At 38.2% G+C, this 24,435-nt stretch overlaps 1 protein-coding gene across 8 annotated transcripts in view; it reads left to right on the top strand.

The window, feature by feature from the left end:
* Window positions 1-24,435, top strand: part of LOC135219989 (zinc finger protein 865-like) — a 467,680-nt gene that overhangs the window by 234,094 nt on the left and 209,151 nt on the right. The window lies entirely within an intron of this gene.

The following is a 24,435-nucleotide window of genomic DNA, read 5'->3' on the forward strand; positions in this document are numbered from 1 at the left end:
ATATATATATATATATATCTTGGATATAGAAAATGTCGCCTGAAAACGTTAAAGGAGGGAAAACGTTTTTGAGAATTGCGGTAAGAAGGCGAAATCATTTGTAGGCAAAACCGAAGGTTGATTAAATGTTCGTCTAACCGAACTGTTTTTCTAACAACCAAAATTGTATCGACACAGAAGAAAAGAAAAGGAAAAAACAGCTTGACGGCGGACGCGGCAAGAAAACGTTTAGCAAACGCGAATTTCAAAAAAACGTTCTCCAGGCCATTGAAGTCTCCGCCGCTTGAGATCGACGTCACTGCACGAAGGAAATCCCTTTCTCCCCTCCCTCCCCTCCCATCCTCCTCCTCCTCCTCCCTCCTTCCGCCCCGCCCCCTGCCTTGCCGGCCCTTGGGTAGCGTACAGTGGAGCGATACAGTTTTTATGCTTCTTTTCCATCATTTTTCTTTTTGGAAGTTTTTGTAAGTGAATGAATTTTCCAATTTGTGTATTATTTTTATTTAAACGCTGCAGGAGTAATCGAACAAAACGTAATTGTGCCTGAAGGAAGGTTGTAGCATAAGCACTGGAAATTACTTTGAGTCATTATTGTTCTGCCAACGTGTTCATTTATTCAATTATATTTCTTTTCTTTGGGATTGAATTTACTTTTACTGGATCCGCTGTCTTATAACCAATGAAAATCCTTTCCTCTTTCTTCATTTCTTAACTTCAAGGGCCTTAGATTAATCACCGATTTTAACATTATCGTCACTTTATTTTCTCTCTCTCTCTTTCTCTGGAATACTACGATTAGTTGGTCAAAACCGAAGTGAAAAATATTGATTTAAACTCCAACAACAACCTTAATTCTCGGTTACTTTTCTCTTTTGTCTTATCCTTTTGATGCTTCGTCACTTCTTGACTCCAGATTGATTTTAACCCTTCTAAACCATTATATTTTATGTATAGCAACTGCTACCAACGACCAACCTTCCAAAGAGACAGACAGGTCAAGAGTCGCAGCCAAGTTCGTTATTGTATTCATTTAAGATATTCACAGCTGTCTTACTCTGCGTATGTTCACCTGGCCAATTCTCTTGTCATTCTCTTGACTTGAGGTTTGATCCGTTTTGCAATCTGGAGTCAAGAAGTGACGAAGCATCACTAGGATAAAACAAAGAGAAAAGTAACAGAGAATTAAGATTGTTGTTGGAGTTTAAATCAATATTTTTTCATGTCGGTTTTGACCTCATACCAACTAATGGTATGCCAGAGAGAGAGAGAGAGAGAGAGAGAGGAGAGAGAGAGAGAGAGAGAGAGAGAGAGAGAGAAAGAAAAGTGACGATATTGTTAACCTCGGTGATTATTCTAAGGTCCTTGAAGTTCAAAAATGAAGAAAGAGGAAAGGAATTTCATTGGTTATAAGACAGTGGATCCGGTAAAAGTAAATTCAGAGGAGGAACTGAATTAATACAACCTGAAGGAGGATTTGCAGCACCAAGAACAGATGATCGTCGTAAGGAATGAGGAAATCCATTGAAATCTAAACTTGAAACAGGACGGCTTGAACCAGTATAAAAATAAAAAGAAAGGATGATATGAGGAGGAGGAGGAGGAGGAAGAATTATAGTCTGTGTGTGTGTGTGTGTGTTTGTATGTATGCATGGTACTGGTGCGTGAGAAAGCATGGCACACACACACAGGTGGGAACGAAAGGCAGCGAGCAGCCTAAGGCCATACTGTAACTGCGATTCATATCTGGTCGAGGATTGTTTTTCCTGACAAAGAACTGCAAATGGCATTTGTGAAAGGTGTTTCTCTCTCTCTCTCTCTCTCTCTCTCTCTCTCTCTCTCTCTCTCATATATACAGCATCATTCTAATTATTTTGAGGAGAGTGGACAAGAATAATGTTCTTAACGAAATAATATATCGTGTACTGACGTACGATTCAAGTGATTTATCTAAGTTTTTTTTTTTTTTTTTCCTCGAACGCCAAAGAAGTGTCCTGTTTTTAGATTATATATATATATATATATATATATATATATATATATATATATATATATATATATATATATATATATACACACATATATAACAGGGAGCTTTGTAGATTGTGGCTGCACTGAGAAGCAATACAGAATGTGACAATTGTGATGACAGTTTTTTAATATTTAGGAGAAAATCTTGTCAACTTTCCGTTTGTCTTAACTGGACTACTGGTAGATACATTTTTTCTTTTACGAATTGTGCAGTTGGTTCCTAAATGGAATAATAACTTGTAAGAGAAACGTGTTGGGTGGGCGGGACCCACCAGTGATAATGGCAGGTACGAAACCGAGGGGAATCCACCACAGTCCAACCTATCTGTCACCAAACCATGGCCAGCTGAAGATCACTACACCCTCCCCTTGGCTCTCTCTCTCTCTCTCTCTCTCTCTCTCTCTCTCTCTCTCTCTCTCTCTCTCTCTCTCTATCCATGGCCCTTCTTCCTTCCCCGTCCCCAACCTGTTCCTCCTGCCGTTCGTGTTCTGTTTGTGTTAGGTAGTCACTTCTGTCACGTGTCAGTCAAAATGAAGTAACGGGTTAAATGGAGATCCTAAGAAAAAGAAGTTCTCAGTAGTTTCAGGTTCTGGTGAGGGATGATGATGATGTTGTTGATGGTGAGTCATGAGAGAGAGAGAGAGAGAGAGAGAGAGTACAGTAAAAGAAAGAATAGCACTTAGAAGAACGGGGCCATGCTCCCGTCTTTTGTCCCACGATTTAAACCGAAATCCTGGCGGGAGAGCAGTAAAGCTAAAAGATTTCGGAGTCTTCGTCTCCTTTCTCGTTCGCTGGAATTCTGATATTCGCGGCTGAATTATGTTCTTAATTCTGTGCATCTTCACGTCTTTTATAGTGTTGTATGCATGTTGCATTGAGAGTGCTAACAAAGAACACGGAAAAACAAGAAAGGCAGGAACAGCCCCGGACCCGGTTGCCACAACCTGAGGGCTTAACACCTGGCGGGATTGTTTACTAACCTTTTGTATATACTATGTGGTTGGGCACGTTTGATTTCGAAAGAAAAATATGTTTTATATATAATTATGCATGCATGTTTGCATACACACACACACACACACACACACACACACACACACACACACACACACACACACATATATTATTATTATTTATTGCTGCCTTGGAAATAGGAGGGTAGCGTGGGACATTCTGATTTTTTTTGTTTTCTTCAGGGTCAACGAGAGTAGCCTAAATCAGGTTCAAAAGTGTAGCATACTTACCCCACTTCAGTATTGTTATTTTTATTGTCAGTATTATTTTGTAAAATATGTACAGCTTCGTTTGAGACAAGAAAAGCGACTGGTTTACCGGAACTCCTGCACGTGATGGAGGGAAAGCCTCTCCAAAAAATGCAGTTAACTATCTAAATACAAAGAATATTGACTAAGAGTCCACTGTAATAATTTATAAGAGATAGAGCTCGCCCTGAAAATATTTCCGAGTTAATTGTTATTCCGTCCATTTCCAGTTTATACACCATCTTTTATTCCCAGGTCTTGCATCTGTATGCCTTCCTTCCTTCCTGCCGCCCACCCACCCTTTTTTCCCCCCCTTTTTGTTTTTATTCATATTTTTCTTCTAGGAAAAGCTCTCCAGATCAGTAGCATTAAGCGTAGACAAAGGGAATATCGCCCTGTACATCGAATTCATTATGCCTCAGGTTTAGGGATGGCGGTATTTGGGATCTAGAGAAAAGTCTATATGAGAATACTTCTGTTCTCTTTATTTTCTTTCCTTCTGTTTGTGTAGCAAGCACCCTGGTCTTATTGGCTTTCTTTCACTCTTGGGTGATCTTTAACTGAATGAACGGTAGCGTAATTAACAGATTTTGACCTGATTGATTGATTTCATATATAAGTAATATGTGGTGCATTTGTTTGTCGCTTGTGCCTTCTTGTCCTTATTTCTTGTTTCGCCTGTGTTCCTGTGTTGCGTGATGTGGATTTCGGTGCTTGCATGCACGGCAGTGGGGTTATAGAAGGGCTGTTGATATATATATATATATATATTATATATATATATATATATATATATATATATATATATATAATGTATGCACATAGGTATGGATGCATAAATAAAAGTTGTACACACGAACAAAAGGCAGTCAGTATTCTGAATTGACGACTGTTGCCTTAGCAAGTTGTTCGCAGATCCACGAGCTTTGCAAAAACGATGAAAGGGGTTGGGGAAGGGAATAGAGTGTGTAGATGTGTGTCCTAGGAGGGCTTATGCTGTATTAATGTCATTTGAGAGGAGGAAAGGGGAGGGGGACTCTTACACAGAGAGAGAGAGAGAAAGAGGGAGAGAGTGAGAGATATGGAAACCTAAGTTATTTTCGGAATGGTAAAGAATGACGAATTCATAGAAACATTTGGACTCGCACACACATTAGCATTGGAAAAGGGGCCTAACTTCGCGCGTAGATATTTATACCTGACTGTTGATTGGCACCTCTCTCTCTCTCTCTCTCTCTCTCTCTCTCTCTCTCTCTCTCTCTCTCTCTCTCTCTCCACACACCCGTCATAGTAAGATATCCGACGTGCTTATGGGTGACGAGCAGGTGGACCTGGCTTTTTTTTGTTGGGTGAGGTACCGTGTAACTGGATGACCGCGTGGGTGGATGAAGATGGGTCTTGCGTAGGTGTACCCACGTCATGGTTTTGTTTTAAGGCTAGAGAGAGAGAGAGAGAGAGAGGAGAGAGAAGAGAGAGATAGAGAGAGAGGAGAGAACGCGAGAGAGAGAGGAAGGGACACCGATGATGGAGAGAGAGAGAGAGAGAGAGAACATTCATAACACTAAGAATTAATCTCCGATACACACACACACACACACATTATATATATATATATATATATATATATATAATATATATATATATATATATATATATATGCAGAAGCCAGGTACTATGTACCAGGTACCTCTAAGCCAAATGGAGATACAATCCACAATGAAGTAAAATCCTCGTAGTTTATAATATATATTCTTGTACAGGATTAAAGCTTTCGACCATCACCTGTGGTCTTGTTCGCTAAAATGTCTTTTTAGTGAACAAGACCACAGGTGATGGTCGAAAGCTTTAACCTGTACAAGAATATATATTATAAAACTACAAGAGGATTTTACTTCATTATGGATTGTATCCCCATATATATATATATATAATATATATATATATATATATAGATATATATATATATATGTATATATATATATATTATTAAATGAATTTCATCATATCACCGTGATTCATATACGAGCATTAAGCTACAAATGGAATTGAATATCTTGCTGGTCTAGTGGGTTAAAGCGCGTCACTGTAAGTCACGAATTCTTGGTTTCCGTGGTTCGCGCCCATGAGCCGACGAATTTCTTATCAACTAAAAAAATTCGCTTTCGTTTAACATATATGAAAATATATTAATTTCGAGGTAGAACGAATTAGATATTAAAGGACATATGTAGCTTAATGTTTATGTAAATTTATGCATACACGTATATACATACACACAATATATATAGTTTTAATAGTTTTATGTACGTAACGTATGTAATTACAGTTTTAAATAACTCATCATCTCACAAGGGTGCACTCGGTAAGGTTTTAACATAACGGTTCCCAGCCATGTCAGTTTTCACCTTGGCGCTTACAGATCAGGTCGACGACTGTCACAGTAGATTGTTAAAATAGGGCGCGTGTTCATTTTGATGGTGTATGGTGCAGGAGGCAATTTGATATTTGATGAAATCTTTCATGACGAATAATAATTGGCCGCAGGCAGATGTTTTTAGTCATAGTTGTTCGCTGTCTTCATCGATGTAGTGATGCAAGGATTCAGTGCAAAAGCGGAAGATTTCGATGTAAAGTTGCTGATTCAAAATGTTCCTGCATGTAGTGCGGATTTGCTGACGTTTGCAGGCGAGACATTAATGTTTGTAAGTAGTGAGGGAAAGCCTGAGAGGCTATATTAAAAGACATTGAAAAGTCTTTCAAGAGGCGAAGATTAAAATGGTTATGAGCAAAAGTAAGGAAGGGTGTGTAGCAGGTGAAATGATCGACAGAACAGTGGTTCTCATTTTTTTTTTTTTTTTTTTTTGACTCGTGCACCCTTTTTCACCATATGTCAGAATGGCATCTCCCCCTCCCCTCCCTTCCAAACTGTCTGCCTCAAAAGGCACATTCCTAAAATATCAACAAAATACTAACACAAACGCACAAGCTACCTGGGAGAAAGCCCAGCGTGACCTCTCAGTAGTGTGGACCGATGCACACATCATTTTGTGTAGCCCTGGAGCCAGTTTGAGCCTGACCCCCAGAAAGTCTGAAGGTCCCCTCCCCATGGAGGGGGATTCCCCACTGGATGAGAATGTTTTGAAGCCAGATCTGGGGAGAGAATGAAGGGCGAAAGGAAGTTGAATGAAATGCATAATTCGAGGGAATTTTTATCACATCACCGTGATTCATGTACATACATCGAGCTACGAATGTCCTTTAACATCCAATTCGCTCTACCTCGGAATTAATATATTCTCATGTATGTTAACCGAAGGGGGATTTTTTAGTTGGTAATAATCTCTTCCGTAGGTTTCGAACCTAGAGCGAAATTATTATCAACTAAAAAATTCCCCTTCGGTTAACATATATGAAAATATATTAATTCAGAGGTAGAGCGAATTAGTTATTAAAGGACATTTGTAGCGCAATGTACTATATATATTGTATATATACATAAGTATGTGTGTGTATTATTATTATTTTTATGAACATGAACCATATTTATTATGGGGAAACCCGCAGGGATTATTGACTTGAAATACAAACTTACGAAGATGGTGTTGTTCGTGTAGAAGAAGTAAAAGAAGGTTCAGTTTTTAGAACAGAAAAGGAAAGATAAATGAGCAAATTAAATAAATAAATAGGGAAAAGACGTAAGTAAATTTCTACAAGGAGAATCGTTCTGAGGTAATAATGTGTCGCATCTCCGTTTGAACTCATGAAGAAGTTCCAGTTGCACAATATCATCAGGGAGACTGTCTGAATCTCTGGCATTCCATTGAGGGGGTGAGAGATGTGTATATCGGGTGATGGAAGTTCACCCTCGACGTGGTTCGGAAGTCACGTCAATCCGTTGGTCCCGTTGCTGAATAACCTTATTGGTGCCGTTGCTCGGCGAATTTGGTTACTCTTGGTAGGAGAGAAGGGAAATTGATTTACGACATCTGATGTATTATATATACATATATAGTATGTGTGTACCTATCTAGATTTATACATATACATATGTATATATATGAAATATAGTGGTACTTTCTTTGTATATTATGGCGTTTTTGTAGGCCCCTTTTATTAGGTGGAATTCTGTTGTAACAACATTTTTACCAGTCATATATATATATATATATATATATATATAGTATATATATCTATATATATATATATATATATATATATATATATGAACGATATGAGGTTTCCCTTTTCAGAAGTGGAGTAATTGAGCTGAGCGGGACTTCTCTTTCCACAAAGAAAATCCAGATTTAGAAAAAGCGGCGAGGAGAGAGAGAGAGAGAGACAGAGACGAGAGACAGAGACCCACCCCAGAGAACACCGAAAGGCCGCCACTCCTCCCTCACAAAGAAACGTCGGCAAAAACGTTAAATGTGGGAAAATAATGCGCCTCCGTACGCAAGAAGGGGGAGGGAGGGAGGAATTACCCCCTTACCTTGTTTTCTTTTTTTGTTTTCCGGTTTTTTTTATCTTCCATTACTACGTGCGCTATTCTGTGTTTATATATATATATATATATATATATATATATATATATATATATATATATATATATATACATACATACATGATTATTTATTGATTATCTACTCAGGACCTTTTTCTTCTTGAATTCGTTCACCGACAGTTTTTTTTTTTTTTTTTTTTTTTTTTTTTTTTTTTTTTTTTTTTTTTTTTTTTTTTTTTTTTTTTTTTTTTTTTTTTTTTTTTTTTTTTTTTTTTTTTTTTTTTCTCCCCTCATGTACCAGCCTTCTGTAATCCCATAGTATAGGTTGGGTGAAATAATGATAATATGATAATTTAGGCGGGGTTAGAGCTTGACGGTTGAGGAGGACCTTGCGAGTATGCTTCCCCACCCCATATCATTATCATATGGCGCGCACGCGGAGAAAAAAAAAAAGGTATCATTGAAGTGAGTATATAACGCTCACGGTTTTCAAGGACTCGGAGTCCGTCAGACATTAGTGGAGACCCTGCATGGTGTTGCAATGAAGCAGTGCATGCGTCTGCGTAATTTGATTTTTTTTATAGAAAGCTCACTCATGCATAGTTTGTTCGTGGTATTAGGTGACCATAGAAGTCTTTAAAGATATCAGCTGTTTTCATATACGGCGGTATTAGTAACGCATTTTTATATACGCACCGACGTAACTGTTGCGTAATATTGGTAGGCAGGGACTGAATGACGTTCATTGTTTCCCCGTTAAAATGACTCGATAAACAGTAATAAGTCCAATTTTCTCCATTAGCATTTTGTTATCAAGGTCAATTTTGCCTGTGACGTGAAGTGGTAAGTTATCTTCATGAAATGAGGTTTAGGTTTTGCAAGAGTAGAAATGGTAAGGATTACCATCAGTGTTTTATTTGTGATCGCTGTTACTGTTACTAATGAATAATTCAACCGGAATTTCCGGAAATTGGCGGTTCCGCGAGTGCGCCCAGACCAACCAACAGGTGTTTGAAGTCTCTCTCTCTCTCTCTCTCTCTCTCTCTCTCTCTCTCTCTCTCTCTCCCCCGACTAAGAAAGGCACCGTTAGGGGTTAGGGGGGGGGGGGAGAGAGAGAGAGAGAGAAGGAGAAGACGCGCTCCGATCTCTGCTGCTTTCAGAAAAAGCAGAAGCGAAGCAGTTCTACTCCTTATAGTACCTGACCGTCGTCGAGGGCTTGAGAAGATGGATAGCCTTGACTGCATGCTAATAGATTTTATGCCTTACACGTAGGATTATTAAGCTTTCACACGTCACACGTCCCTTTTAGCTTTTAGGAAACACGTGATTGGACGTTGGGCTTCATTGCTGCTATAGTAAAATCTCCTTTTACAAATCTTGCAGTTTTTTTTTTCTTCTAGTTATTTCGCACCTCGAAATACATAGAGATAAAGTTATGAAATAATATATAAGTAATACTTAGATATCTCAGCAACCACATGATGTAATTACGGTCGTTTTTTGCATCGTAACCTCTTCCACAAAATTCCACCTGTCTATATTTACACTTCACGTTCTTCTGTCTTGGTTTTTTATTTTTTATCGTTGAGTCGTAGGGATTACTACATTTGTTATAGGCTCCTCTAACCAACAACTATTCATCTGAAAATATGTTTGAAAACCTATTTCAGAAATGTCTGTTCAACAGAGTTTGAATCCGTTTTCAGTGAAAGAAATCTAAACCTCGTTAAGGGACGATGCGGGATTTTTTAATTCGTGAAGAAGAAGAAGAAGAAGAAGAAACATTCTGTGATGACTGTTCTCTTCTCTCATTCCTGAGGATATCAAGACGATGTTTTCCACTACAAAACTTGAGCGCTCTTGATAGTTCTTCTTATGTAGTTTTCTGACGATGTATTATTTAATTGTGAAATGACCAGTCTTGCAAGCTGGAGTTGTAGTCCAGCCTTAAAAAGAAATGGGCTACTTTCGTGTGTGTGTGTGTGTGTATATATATATCTATTATATATATATATATATATATATATATATATATATATATATATATATATATATATATATAAACTTTGTGTTCGGATATTTTAATGTTATGAATCCACATCCAGCGTTGAGTTTTGTTGAAGTACATAGCTCATTCATACTCTTTCCGTCACTTTTGATTCATTTCCACAATTTTGTCGACAACTTTCCTAAACTGACAAGGCAGTGGGGCCTGGTGGGGGGAAATGAAGGTTTCAAAAATGTCACCTGTCACTGAACCTGCAGGTATTCTCGGTTTCATGAAATTACTCCCGCTCCGGCATTTGAAAATACAGTATATATGTTATAAGATACAGTGTACATATAATACATACATACACATAAATTTTAGACTCCCAGGGGAAATATAGAAAGCACTCACACATACATACACACACACACACGCATTGTGTGTGTGTTACGGTAAAATACTATTTGAAATGTGTATTTCTTTCCTAAGAGTAAATATACGTCAGGAGTATGTGTCTCTACCTGAATTCCTCTGGAGTTCCAAAATTTATCTTTTTTTTTTTATTTCATTGATAGAATCATAAAGAGCTTGAGCCTTCGACTTCGACCTTAGCAAGAATTTATTGCAAACATGTCTGCTTGTGTGTCTACGGCGTGCATGTGTGTGTGTGTGTGTGTGTGTGTGTGTACATACGTCCAGTCAAGGATATTTTCTAAATATACTTTAATGATATAGTTTTACGTGAAGTTCTTTGTCTGTTACAGAGCTAACACCGAGTTGCCCGCGTTTTTTTTTACAAGGACAGTATTTTGTCACTAAAACGGCTCTAACGGGAATTAGGATCCGGTTGAAGATCGCGCTGGTGTATTCTCTCTCTCTCTCTCTCTCTCTCTCTCTCTCTCTCTCTCTCTGGCTTCGTATGGCATGATGGTTTCAGCTTTACGGAACCCTTTGTAAGCAAGTTACTGGTTTTTTTTTTTTTTTTTTTTTTTGAGTTGTCCGGCGTGTGACAATTTTGAAAATAGTAATGATGTAATAATTGGATGACAACCATACTTTGAAAATTTCGTCACTTCCCATGGCAATAATTTCTTCTTACGATGTCAAACGTTTACATGAGAAAGATTATATATATATATATATATATATATATATATATATATATATATATATATAATATATATATATGATACCACATGAAAACGTCAGGCAGACTGTCAGTACCAAGCGCTTTCTCCAATTTATTACATTTGTGCACCCTGACGGTGCCTGAATAAACAGGAGAAACCGCTGGGTACTGACCTTCTGCCTGTCATTTTTCTGTGGTATTCGCTTGTCAGTTAGAGTCTTGGGATAACGTTACTGCAGCCACGCCCTCTTCGGACCTCTTTTGAGACCGATGACAGTTGGCTCTCACATTCTAGAGTACCAAAGATCGAATCCCGAGGTCGAGAAGGAAATCGGACCTAGAACTTCACCTTAAAATCTTCATTAATAATCGGTATGTACGTACGTATGTGTATAATATATTATATATAGAATATCTATATATATATATATATACATACACATATATATATTGATATATATATATATATATATATATATATAGATATTATATAATATAATATAATATATAATATATCTATTATTACTATATATATATATATAATATATGCATGTACTATATGTAGTGTATGTTTCCACTCAGCTTTTCTTTTAATATATTTGTAATACGTTTGGCATGTGTGTGTACATATATATATATATTTATATAGTATTGGCGGTTTTATTGCGAAGTATGTGTAAGGCGCGTCGCAAATGACGAAGCGGGTTTTTTCCCCAAGTTTTATTAAACCTTGTCACGTTACCATCCTTCTAGGTTGTTTATAGTTTAGTTTCTGTACTTCGTGAAGATTGACGGCATTATATCGGGTCGCTGTTAAATAGCTTCTAGAGTGGCCGTGGTTAAGAAAAAGTTATGATATTTGAAGCATGTCTCTCTCTCTCTCTCTCTCTCTCTCTCTCTCTCTCTCTCTCTCTCTCTCGTCGATATGAGAGATTTATTCACCAAAGGTTTTGTTAATGTGTTGTCGATTGTCGTTTAGAATTTTAGTTCAACGCTGTTGTGTTAGATTTAACCATGTACTCATATATGTAAGCAAACTTATTAAAAAGTTAGGTATGTTTACGGGGTAAAAAATAACTATAGTTCTGGCTGAGAATTGAAGTGTATGTTTGTCATTAAGTTTCTTGTTTGCGGTCCTCCGACTGAATGCAGTGGGAGACGAAGAAAGTCCGTCAGATTCTCATTTCACATAAGGTGAAGTGAGCTTTGGAAATAGGAAAACCACCCTTAGCCCTCAAAGATCAGCATCGTAGAGAAGCTTCCTAATAAAAAAAAAAAACCAATAGGATTAATTGGTTTCGAACTAACACTTTGTATCTCCAAAAGACGTCTACCCTTTCCTAGATCTGAGGTCCCCCTGTTTTTCGTCTAGGTTTGCTTCAGTTATGGTTTCTCATTCCAGTATATGAGTTCGCCATTCAGTATCCACTTGGAACGCTTCTTCCGCTAATCCGAGAACACTCCGATTGGGAGACAATGAGTGTGAAATCGAACGCTATACAAGGGGCTGATTCATTCAAGGTAATCGATGAACGAGCTTTTTATCATGCCTTCATGCACCATTCAGCAATATATATAGCTTGGTGCTTGCCCCGAAGTCAACCCATTTGACATGGTGGCATCTCTTCCTCGCTTTCAATGAGGAACCGAGACATTTTTTAACCATTTCTTTCGAAATTTCAGTTGTAATGCTCTTTGCACCCGTTAATGGCTCCTCATGAAGAAACGTCGAAAGGGAACAAAAAAAAAAAAAAAAGTTAAAAAAAAAACCGCGTAGAATGAAATTAGCACGGTTGTTGGAGACGAGATTTATAGACAGTCTTGTTTTCGTATAGTCATATGTGGGCCATCTGGGCGTTGTACTTGCTATTGTTTTTTTTTTTATTATTATTTTCGTCTTTCCTAGCTGCACCATTTACATATTTCTTGTTTTTAATCTAGACGATGTAATTCTAGTGTTGGGAACGTATCGGTAGTTGTTCTTAATATTTTATACGATTTCTTTATTTAATCCGTTCAACTACTTAGGGTAACGGCGTCCATGATTCTCAGTTCGCTGTGGTAGCTGACTTCAAATTTAAGTCGTTAAATATAATATTGTTCACGATAGAGAGACGGAATGGGGCCGTTGGGTTTTGGAAGAAGAGCAGAAAGCACCCGAAAAGAAGCTTCGGAAGGAAATCTGGCTTTATAGGATAGTAAAGGAAGCGTAATCTTTTTCTTAGATATATATATATATATATATATATATATATATATATATATATATATATATATATATATATTCTTGTCTATGAATTATGTTCTATAATCAGCTGATCCAGTGAGTACACGACTGACATTTCTCTCTCTCTCTCTCTCTCTTCTCTCTCTCTCCCTTCCTCTCTTCTCAGTCTCTCTCTCTATCGGCCTCTCTCTCTCTCTCTCTCTTTCTACATATCTTTGTATATATATATATATATGTATATTTATATATATATATTTATATATATATATATATATATATATATATATATATATATATTATATATATCTATATATATATATATACACACACACACACACACACACACAGAGAGAGAGAGAGGGAGAGAGAAATGTCAGTCGTGTACTCACTGGATCAGCTGATTACGGAGCATAATTCATAGACTAACAAGATTTTTTTTGTAGCCTCCTCCCCTCCTCCTCCTCCTCCTCCTCCCCTTCCTCCTCCTCCTCCTCCTCCATCCTCCTACCTCCTCCTCCTCCTCCTCCACTCCTCCTCCTCCTCCTCCCCAAGAGGCATGATCACATCCTATGCGAGATCGGCTCGTTTGCCAAGAGTTTCTTTGTTTAGGAAAATGGCCCAGGGCTTCTCTAGCTAGTTGTTGACCCCCGCTGGGCTTCCGGCCTCCCTCAGCCAAGGTTCGGGCAGGTTGACCCTGTCAGGTTGTGTTGCTTATCGTCGGGTCATCGCTACCACTATCATCATCATCAGTTGCAATACCTCGTCTTCGTTAGCGAGCAATGAGTGGGATAGATGGATGCGTTTTCAGGGGCGCTTTGATTATTTCACTTAAGGGTTGATTCACATTATTTATTTTTTTTTTTCAGCAATGCTGTGACAATAACAACAATCAGTTCCGGAGTGTTATTATATGTAGGTAGCTATCGCAGTTTTTGATGCATTGAAATGACATTGGCTATTGATTATTGTAGACAATCATTTATTGTTTAGAATTGTTTACGTTATAAAAGTCTAAGTCCTCTCTCTCTCTCTCTCTCTCTCTCTCTCTCTCTCTCTCTCTCTCTCTCTCTCTGTTGCAAGTGAAACCTTGCAACGAGGACGGGCCAAGGAAAAGGGTGTTGGTGGTGCTTCGTCTTCGGAATTGGTAGGGGTCGATTATAGATGGGTGGGCCGAAGCCCTCTATTAATAGTATTAGAAGGGGGTGTGTGTGTGTGTGTGTGTGTGTGTGTGTGTGTGTGTGTGTAGCCCGTGGTGGGTGTCAGGGCTGAGATGGGAGTCGAAGAGAGAAAAAAAAAATTCGAAGGTAAATTGTTGGAAGGGAGAATGCGCATGGGGGATGTTTTTGCAGGTAGGGGGCAAGAAATGGGTGGTACGAATGAAGGAACGGTCGCTGGAGCTTAAAGCTTCGCAAAGAGAGAGAGAGAGAGAGAGAGAAGGGGGGGGGGAGATAAATTAGTATGTAACTACCGTCTCATCAAAAGAAAAAAAAATAAAGAGAAAAACCCTCCAATAATTCTCAGGCCGACAGAACACGCCCAGGGATCTGTCTGTCTGTCCCGTGGGGTGCGCTCATGGCTCCGTCGCCTTCTGTCAGCTCGAGACGGAAAGAGAGAGAGAGAGAGGAGGAACCTGGACAAGGATTTTGACGGGATTGGAGCCCGGGCGAAGGAACCGGCTCGCAGATGGTTTTAGAGTCTTGTTCAGGAGATGCTCCTAATTCATAGTTTTCATTCCTGTTCATTTATCATAATAGAGAAGAATTCCTTCTCTGTGCCGTCATTCACTTTCTTTCAGTCGTCCCTCTTTGAACCAGGAGTAGATTTGTCCGCCCTGTTGATATATTTCTTCAAGTGTGTCGTACGAAACACTTACTACAAGATGTCAGGCCTTTCTCTCTCTCTCTCTCTCTCTCTCTCTCTCTCTCTCTCTCTGTTTACACACACATTTTACACTATATATATATATATATATATATATATATATATATATATATATATACATATACATAATTATATTGTGTTTGTGTGTGTGTGCAGAGAGAGAGAGAGAGAGAGAGAGATTCGCGTTATGTCTATTTACTGTCGCGACCGCCATCGCCACCCACCAGCGGAAGGTGCACGTCGTAATGAACAGCAACGCCTCCTCCTCCTCCTCCCCCTCCCTCCTCCTCTCTTGCCCTGCCGGGGCCCCTAGGCTCACGATAAGGGCGGTGGAAGTAGAGTTAGGGGTGGGTGTGTTGTGGGTGGGTGGAAGGACGAGTGGGCGCTGAGCCGATGGCGGGGGGGAGGGGGGGGGGGGAGCGATTGAGCTAAAAAAAGTTTGCTTTTCGCCCGGTGACGTCGACGACTTCGTTGTCGTCTTTGCCTTTGTTTGCAGGTGGATATCAGAAGGCTACTCCTCTCCCCCTCCTCTCCTCCCTTCCCAAACCTTCTCCACAACCCCTCGTTTCTTTCTGCTTCCTTTCTCCATGCTAGTTCCCTTTTTTTTTTATAATTTGCTTCTTTTTTATAATTCGCCTTTTATTTTTTTTATTCTTTTTAACATCTGCTTGCTTGCTTGCATATTGTCGTTGGGCGGAAATCGACTTGTTCTCTCTGGTAACAGAAGGTTCTCTAGTCCTGTTCGCGAGATTTACGAGACACTGGCGCTTCGTGCAACGGAAAATCATTTTTAGGTCTTCCTTATATATATTATATATATGTATATATAGAGAGAGAGAGAGAGAGAGAGAGAGAGAGAGAGAGAGAGAGAGAGAGAGAGAGAGAGTCCAAATCCTATCATTCCTTGGAACTGACTCCATTAGCTGAAGCATTTATTGATCCTGTTATCTGAGATTATCCATTTAGCTCACTTTTTTTTTTTTTTTTTTTTTTTTTTTTACCTGAAACGAATTGGTCGGATGGTAATGAGGCGGTATGCTCTTTATTATTATTATTATTTTTTTTTTTATTGTTCTGTAGAAGCGAAATCAATGATAGAACTGTTTGTCACGAAGTGATGGTGACGGCGAATGTGATGACAGTGACTGAAAGTGATGGGAGTAATTGATCGGACCTTTTCGTTTTCATGGATCAAGTCTCTTGATGCCATGGATTTCCCCCGAAAGTTTCCATCATAATAGTTTGGATATAAAAGTATCGCAGCGATGGTTCTTTGACCTCATATCTCATATTTGTATAGAATAGTGTTTTGAGAAACAAATTTCCATTTTTTTTTCTCTCCAGTCCTTTTCAAATGATCGAACCTTTCCCTATGATAGATGGATCCTTCGGTCAATCTGAGGATAATTTTTTCTTTTTAAGGTTTACTTTTTTGTTTATTTTTTGAAATTGAAGAATGACTTGCCGCTTACCTTAGAAATAAATCAGGTGTTCCAGTGATGCTCGATATCACCCATAACCTCCGTCGCCAAGTTTACCAGCCCTCTGTCTATTTATTTTTTAGGCTTTGGTAGAGCTGCTTTGTAGTAGGCCAACAATTGAATTTATTGACCTTTCTTTGTACGATCTGACTTGGTCACTATGCACTTCTCTGGTTTTGATTTAGTGACAGTCCTTAAATAGTTATCTTCCTATTTGAAGAGCCATTTCCGTTAGGTCTATACTTCTCGCATCTTTGAGAGAGACAAGTTTGTTTTTTAGCCTCGCTCTCGGCTTAACCACGAACTCATTTCCTGTCTTATTTGTCGGTGGATCTTCGATAGGAATCCTGAAGTGACATCTTCGCATCCCCTCGCTGGCCCCAGAGAGGTATACTTGCCTTGTTTATGAGAGAGCAGGAACTCCTCTTCTCGGGGGACTTTTCCTTGCGTCTTTACCATCTAAAAGAAAAAGGTGTGGCCCTCATGTCTAGATAGTTTAATTATGCGTGAAGGATCTCATCTCCCGGTAACTCCAACCATCCTGAAGGAAATCTTTTCATATTTGTTGCAGATTGTTTTACTCTCGGCTGTGATTTTGCGCATCAGTGTAGTCACGTGACGCGTTGATTATGACCGTACTGAATTCGTGAAACTGTCACATTGAGAGATGCTCGTTATTTGATTAAGCTCTTAATTTGTACATTTGCCTTGTTTTCGGTCATCACAATATTCAGACGTTCCATCATGGATGATTTGACCCTGAAGTGTCCAAAAGCGGTAAGCAAGAAGTGTCTATTTCAGATGATACTCAAATCTCATGATGAAATTCATCGAAACTCACTCAAATTCTGCCGAGATGGATCGAAGACCCAGGAAGGGATCGGCCATTGCAGTCTTGCGGAGTGATTAGCCGTGTAACTAAATTATCTAGCAATGCCTTAGTTCTTAGTGGTGAATCGACGCGCTTTCTAAAAGCTCAATAACTTGCGAAGGAAATAGATGGCTGAGATTTTTGTATTTGTATAGATTCCTTCTGGCCCCTTGCAGCCATTTTGCAATTTAACCCCACTCAGCCAATTGTTCAGATCCAGATCAGTCCAGATTTGTTGGTTGCCAGCCCATGTTGGTAACGAACAAGCAGATGCGGAATCCATATATGCAACTAAACTGACAAAGTAAATGGAATTTTTTGGGGGGAGAAGACTTTTGGTCATCATACCCAAGAAATCGGGGACTTGGCTGAGTAGAGAGAGGGTAGGTCATACTCACATGTCACCAACAAGTTAATCCTGAAAGGTGATAGACCACCTGTACGTGATATTTGTGATGCCCACCGTAATGTGGCTCACTGTTGGTGGACTGTCCCGAGTGTGAGGTTCCATAGAATAGTGTCTCAGGACTGATGTTGATGATAACGTCACGGACTTTTTAAAGCCTATTAACTTTGTTTATGACATCTAACCATTATTTTCTATTACCAGATTACTAGTGGATAATTCGCGACAGTTTTTCTCTCGCCACTCTCATCACGGTGCTGAGAAACCGAGTGACTATAAATCAAATCACATCTTTAAAAATGTGTACAAAGCCAATGTGTTCCGTGATATCACAAGAGGTTTACCTGTCAATCTTGGAGCGAGTTTTATATTTTATCGATTCTCCACCAGGTTGGTTGTATGGTAAATGCTGATGCTATTGTTTATAACTTTATAAACCAATGATAAGCTATATGGCGGAGGAAACCAATTATCAGATGAATTTAGTTACGGACGACATGTCCATCTTTTTCGTGAATGACAAAGGTTTGAGAGCTACTGGTTAATGTATTTCATATACGTAAGTAACCAGGCATTTGCTCCTTAGGAAACATTCGTTCGGCTTCATAAAATGTATAGATATTTGTTGACATTCGTCATTCGCCTCTGTTAGTGAGTGATCTGTCGCCCTGTTTGTCTGGGACTGAATGTTCTTACCCTCTCGACGTAACAGCGCGTAACAATACCGTTAAATAGCGAAACCGATTCCAATTTCACACTGATATCATTTTCAGATAAAAACAGTTGAGTGGATCCGTTTTGATGAATGAAGGATTTGCAATCTCTTTTGATGACGTCACGGTCGAGTTGTTTTGGAACTTTTTTTTTTTCTTTTTTTTTCTTTTTTTTATACATGTCAAACATTTAACACTTCACTTTCCCAGTATTTTCCCGCGCTTTAGATTGTTGATGGAATTTGTCTATATGTATTATTGGGGTATATTTAGTCCACGGAATTTTCGGTAGTTGTCCAAAGAGGAATTGTCTTCAAAACCAAATGAGCAACTGGTCCTACACGATATACAAACCATCGGTCCTCAGGTTTGTATGGTTAGAAAACATATAAATGACTTTTTAAAAAATTGTGATTTTTTAAGTTAAATATATGAATTTTGTGTTAAAGCGCTGGGGAGGTTGTACCCTACAGAAATGTTGGGTGGATTATGTCCTGTCCATAACTTGATTCGGATTTCCTTCTGCAAAGCTGTTATATATTTATTGCTTTTTTCATATTTAAATGTTGATTCTCTCTCTCTCTCTCTCTCTCTCTCTCTCTCTCTCTCTCTCTATCTCTCTCTCGTCTCTCTCTCTCTCTCTCTCTCTCTCTCTCTCTCTCTGTATCAATACGAGATATCATATCAGGCCCTGACCTCCGTTCGAACGAATGGCGTCCTTTCACTGACTCGAGATGACGGCGTCCCTTGGAAATAAGATGCCCTGTGAGGCCACGAGGTCCCATGAGAGACGAAGAGCAGTGACCCTGAGATTGGTGCGATGCCCTTCCTTCCACAGAGCTGCCTTTGGTTACTGCTGGTCTCTTCCTGAAGGAGTTGTTCTCACACCTCAAACTCATACCGCACTTACGTTGTTGCATGATGTGTATGTTCATTCCCAGAGCCTCTTGAAGGTTCTTGTGTGTTTTTTTTTTTTAATTCAGTTGTGTGAGGAGCTTCTGGGGCAGCCAGATAGTCTTTCTAAATGTCTCTGGAGTTTTTAATATCTTGTGATTGTGCTTTCAACTATTGACTCCTTTTACCTTTATCAAGCAATACTATTAATTAAAAGAAGAACTACACTTTATACGCGCAGTGATCAATATAGTAAAAATAACTATTTTGTTTAAATCTCCGTTATTTTAGCTTGTTAAGGTTTCATGAATAGATATTTGTCGAGGTTTCCTTCTCTATAGGACAAGGTTGGTTGTGTGTTTACTGTTCGACTGAATAATAGGATATGCTGAAATGAGCAATCCGCTTTTGGCTAGATCGTTCTAAATGTCGTTGATTTCGACAAGTTTGTCATGTTGCTTAACGTAATAATATACAAGCATTAAAATCTTAACTTGTGATTTCATTTACTTTCCATTCATAGTTACTTTTGTATTTTTGCATATGTTGTAATGAAAATATTTGAAATGCTTATTCTCAATGGGCTGGAGAAAGAAACTGTTTAAAAGCTTAAGAGACAGACAAGCTTGTTATAGAAAGGCAGCAGTTGCACGTATCAGAATTAAAATAAGACATTTGTGCAGCAGTAAGTGGATTTTGAAAATTCTTTAGTGAATTTTATGGCTCGAAAGAGGCATTTTACAACATCCACAGTGCAATTTAATGGAACAGAAGCTCTTATGTCATGGAAAATATGAAGTTAATTGAAATTATCTATAAACAAAGTAGACTCATAAATGCTGGCAACGTCTTTTAAGATGAATTGACGAGTGATGAGTGGGGTGCTACGGGGGAATATTATTTCGCCTTTCCTGTTTGCCCTTCTCATAGAGCTTATGATGAAAAACAGTGGTTGGAGATAAAAAGAAGGTTAAGTTAAGAGTTACTAAGAAAGTTGACAGACTTATGATGTTGGATTAGATTTATTCACCAGGTTTGCAAAATAGAAAGTATCATCTACCCCGAGAGATGAATCCAAAATAAATGTTAAGAAAAAACGAAGTCACGAAGTGAAAGTATACCTAGGGAGTGGATAAAACGTCATTAGAAAGAATGGACGAGGTTGAATCTTTCAAATGATGAACAGTGATTGAGTTGGAATTTAGTGGAAGACTTCAAACTGCAAATCAAGCAGCCTGAACAGGATTTGGAAATCAAATAGATATACGTCAAATGGAAAAGGAAACATTCTACATAAGTCTAGAACAGTTTACTACTGAACGGAAATGAACATGGTAGGGCAGTGAAATTATATCATTATGATATAGTAGTCCTGTTTTACCCCTTTGTATCTCCTTAAGGACGATGGAATGATGTAGCACTGAAGAACAATCATGCAATGAAACAAATAATTACAAAGAAGTCATTCTTCAAGGGTCGTTACATCAGATCCCAAAGAGAGTGATGTGACGGCTTTCATATTGTCAGGTTGGAAAATCAGTGGGAAAGAGTCCTTTTTAATAGCATAGCAAATGTGTTGGATATGCACAGGCGAACATTGCACCATTTGTTCACGTTCCTGAAAACAGACATTCCATCAATTAGACAGAGACCATGAAGATAGTTTATTTCAGTATTGTTCTGGTAAAAGCAACATGATCAAGGCCACTTTTATCAAAACAAAGCTTTTGGATGGATATGCATATCATCCAAGGAAGATATGACTGTACAATCTCGAACCATTTATTTCAAAAGAAGTGCAGCTCGCTGTCATAGTTAAACAAGATCTGAAACGCTGATAAGGTGAATCTTCCTCTCCTTTTCAATCCTCTTTTAGATGTCTAAGCTGTTCAATGGGCGATACTGGTCAAGGAGTATGTTTAGCGTTTCATTTTTAGTTTTTTTAGTTTTCTACAAAGAGAACTATTGTGTCGGCTTTGTCTGTCCGCCCTCAGATCTTAAAAACTACTGAGGCTAAAGGGCTGCAAATCGGTATGTTGATCATCCACTCTCCAATCATCAGGCATTGCAAATTGCAGCCCTCGAGCCTCAATATGTTTGATTATATTCAAAAGTTGAATTTAGCCATAATCATGGGTCTGGTAACGATATAGGCCAGGCCACCACCGGCCCATGGTTAAAAGTTTCATGGGCGGCGACTCGTACAGTATTATACAGAGACCACCGAAAGATAGATCTATTTTCGTTGGCCTTGATTATACGATGCACAAAAGACGCGATAGGGTATTTTTTGCTTGTTCCTTATATATATATATATATATATATATATATATATCATACATATATGGTATAATATCTAGATATATATATATATTATATATATATATACTATATATAGATATATTCTTATATATATATATTATATATATATATATATATATATATATATATCACTGTACATAAATATGTGTAATAATATATATATATATATATATATATATATATATATATATATATATATATATATATATATATATATAATATATATATATATATTTATACAGAGAGAGAGAGAGAGAGAGAGAGAGAGAGAGAGAGAGAGAGAGAGTAGGAGAGAGATATAGAAATGTGAAACAGAATTAAGTCGCTAACTTGGATACCGGGTTCAGTGTCATTGTGAGCAGAGACCGCCATTTGGGAGCGATTTTGACAGGAATTAGAATAAACTCGGGAAGGGAGGGAGTCGTCAGTGACGGAGCCTCGACCCGCGCGTTCAGGAGAGTGACCTTTTGTCGCCAGAAATCGTGTGAACGCGGCCGTAATTTGCCTACTGTATGCATTGAATTGCGGCGATAGCATCGGCGTGTGCTTTTGTCTTTATGCGGAGAAGGTGGTTGGTTGACTTGTGCTGATTCAAGAAGGCTTCACCTCATTGCTTTTTATGTACAGGGTTGATGACATCGTTATCATTGCTATAAAGGTGCTTGCGGGTGAGGCGTCTCTGTTTCGTCCCTCCGTTGCGGAGGGGTCACCTATCTCAAGTAATGCACTTCTAGTTATATATAACCTTTTCGTTCCCTCTTTGATAAATGTTTGTAGCGATCATCTTTGCGGCCGGATAGGAGTAGAGAGAATTCATTTTAGTGCCCGTTTTTTTTTTTTTTTTTTTTTTTTTTTTTTTTTTTGCTTCGAAAGAATTGAGGACATTATTTTTTTTTGTGGACCGATCGAAATATTTTTCGTGGGACCATATCGAATCTAGTCCCAGTCTTGCTACTCTTGAGTTGATAATTACTATAGTTGATGTTTTGAATAATTTATGTTTTCATGCCATGTAATTTAATTTGTTTCCTCTTTTATTTCAGGTAAGTGCCTTGTATTTGCTAAAGCCTGATGGTATCAGCCTCATTCCATGTAAGTACTGGTGACGATTCTAATTCTAAATAGATTGTAATGAAACGCTCTCAGGTAAAAGTTATATTCTCTAGTCATCAACGTAGGATTTTTTAATTGTAGGTCACGTGAAAATGACCTCTTCTCTGTATTATTTTGTATAATATTTTCTGAGCTCATTTGTATTTTTTTTTTCCAAAGGAAGGAAAAGGTTTAGATTCGAGTGACTACTGCTTCTCAGGTAGCAACGTCAATATTGTCTTTCTGTATGCTTGTTTTTTCTACGTCTTTATATGAGATACTCCATATTTATCTATTTATTTATCTATTTATTTATTTATATTATAGAAATAATGAGCACACGTCAGGATCGAACCCAGGTCTCTCAATTGCAAGACCGGACCGCTGCCAACCAAGCCACACAGGTCATGAATGAAGTTGGAACCTCAGTACCACTGTACCCTAGGCTTGACCTGGGCAGGCTAACTCCCTGGCATGCAAGGCAGTTACCCTGCACAGGTAAAGCCTTGGGTACAGTGGTATGTATGTACGTAGGTTCCAATATCTTTTGTGACGTGTGTGGCCTGGTTGGTAGCGGTCTGGTCTTTTATATATTTATATATAATTTATAATTATATATTCATATATTTAAGGCGGGGTGTGTGGTTGTCGCGCATTCTCATTATTTATTTATGTATGTGGTGAAATATACTTAGGAGGAGGAGGGGGAGGAGGAGGAGGACCCTGAGAAAGCAATTAGGGAGCCATATACACACAGATCCATAATTCCAGGGGGTTATAATTCCAGAGGCTGTCATGGGTTTGTATGGGGGAATCTTGGAATCGTGTTAAAATGGAAAGGTAAATGGTATAAAAGAGGGAAATGGAAGAAGGGTGGAGAAAGTTATAGAAAAGGGGAACCAGACAAAAGAATAATGACTAATGGAACAGAGAGAGAGAGAGAGAGAGAGAGAGAGAGATTACTTAAGAAGAAGAAAGGGGTAACTAAGACGAATTGCACAAACCAACGGATTCTATCATATAACCTCGCGTCTGTTCTGCAATCCGTTTTGTTATGAGGACATATTTTGTGTTAATGTATTCTGCATGCCTTGTGTGTTCTCATTTCTGACAACCATAGTTATATCCAAATATTATATTGATGCGCATACCGTACTTGCACTACCTTGAACGCGCTTTAAGATAATGTAAATAAATGAAAAAAATACCATCGTACATTTTATATATATATTATATATATATATTATATATACACACACACACACTGTGATGATTTAAAGTAGATGGGAAAAAAATCTGTAGATAAATAAATAAAGAGAAATTCCATGATAAAATTGAGATATGCTTTGTAGGATGTATTAAGAGCTGTTGATGATACTGTCCTTAGTTTTCAAAGTTTTTGTAAATAGCGTTTTTTTTAAAAGATTTTTTATAAATAGCACTTTTCTTTAAGAGTAATTATTAAGAATATTGAAGTTTTCCCAAAGAGCAGAAGTGAGATAATGTACTCGTAAGCACGAAAGCAGCTATGAGTCAATAGAACAGAGAGATAGGAGGCTTTGAAGGCCATTATAGATGGTTGAAGTATGGAAGCGTGTGATTCACGATATTCAAAATGAAATGTAGGGGGTGGCGGTAGG

The sequence above is a fragment of the Macrobrachium nipponense genome, chromosome 1 (genome assembly GCF_015104395.2).
Source record: "Macrobrachium nipponense isolate FS-2020 chromosome 1, ASM1510439v2, whole genome shotgun sequence".
Lineage (NCBI taxonomy): Eukaryota > Metazoa > Arthropoda > Malacostraca > Decapoda > Palaemonidae > Macrobrachium > Macrobrachium nipponense.